Raw genomic sequence first — 1,440 nt, forward strand, 5'->3', positions numbered from 1 at the left:
AGGGGGGAGTAGGAACTGGGGTGAGGAAGCAATTAGCTGGGTCAGGGGGAATCGGGAAGGCTTCACAGAGGAGGTGCCCTCTGTGGGGAGGCCATTTCACCCATTTAGGAGGGACCCGATGGCCACCAAAAATTTGCTGATGTGAACTGCTGGGGACATGGAATGGAAGTGCTCCTGGCCTAGGCAGAGTCTGTGAGGTGCTGTCTTTATAACTATCAGCACTGATAAGGGAGTACTTCGGACTCTTACAAAAATGGCAACTTCGTATGGCTCAACTAATACCGATACCAGAAAGATGTGAAACACACCTCAAATTCTAATTCTTGTGCCCACATAACAATATATGGTGCAGCGGTTCTCACCCCTAGAGTCCCTGGACCCCAGGGAGTAACTCTAAAACAGACCCATGCTTGGGCTGCATTAATTAAGCCTGTTTGTCTGGACGTTGGCCTTGGGAGGACCTCCTGCAGAGGGCTAGCCTCCTGGTCTCTGTGACCTCCTGGGACCTCCAGTTCCTGGTCCATACATATGGGGGTCCACTCATATGAGAGGCAGCACGGGATGATGGAGGGGACAGGGGTTCTGCTGTGAGTCCTTACACCTCTCCACACCTCCTGGAGCCAGCTGCTTACTCCGGGATCCTCACGGTAAAGGGGCGACAGAGGCACGGGCCCCCAGGGGACATTGTGAGCATAACACAGGTGAAGGCCAGGGCAAAGCCCCTTCCCTTAGAGTGAATGAATGCAAGCCGTGGGTCCCAAACACGCCCCACGGCCCGAACTCCGGCTGGGGGCTCTGCTTGTCGGACTACACCACCTGGTCACTGCTCCTGCACCCCTGCACCCACTCACGGGGGTTGTAGGAACCAGGGCCGGACTTGCCCACAGCCCGCCGTGTGGAGGGTCCTGCGGGCAGAGGGCCACCTTCCTCCCCGCCCCCGGGTCCTTGGGCATCGCTTCACCTCGCAGGGTCCTGGCTATGGATCCGCCGTCAAGCGTGGGCCCCACTTTGCGTTCCTCTAGAATAGAGGGACCTGCTTTTATTTGGGAGGCGTACAAGGTAAGCCCTTCCAAAGGGGAAAAGCGCACAATTTCAGCATTTTTAACACCCCGAGAGACAGCACAGTGCGTGGCACTGCGCACCAGTGAGGAAACTGAGGCCGGCTAGGTGGGTGCCCGAAGTTCACGCGGCCCCTCCGGCGGCGGGGGCCCTGGGATGCGGAGCTGGGGTGCGGGCCGGGGCGCGCGCGTGTGCCTCGCGCGCCCAGGCCCGCGGCTCCGAGCTCGGCTGTCGCAGCGCGGTCTCCGGAGGACCGCGGCCGGGGCGCGGGCGGCGCCAGTGCGCAGGCGCAGCGGGCGGGAGGGGACGCGCTCGGGGCGCGCGCGCGGGGCAGCAGGCGCCCCAACTCTGCCCGCCGCGCCCCGGCGCCTCGCCGCCCGC

The sequence above is a fragment of the Physeter macrocephalus genome, chromosome 5 (assembly GCF_002837175.3).
Source record: "Physeter macrocephalus isolate SW-GA chromosome 5, ASM283717v5, whole genome shotgun sequence".
Taxonomy (NCBI): Eukaryota; Metazoa; Chordata; class Mammalia; order Artiodactyla; family Physeteridae; genus Physeter; species Physeter macrocephalus.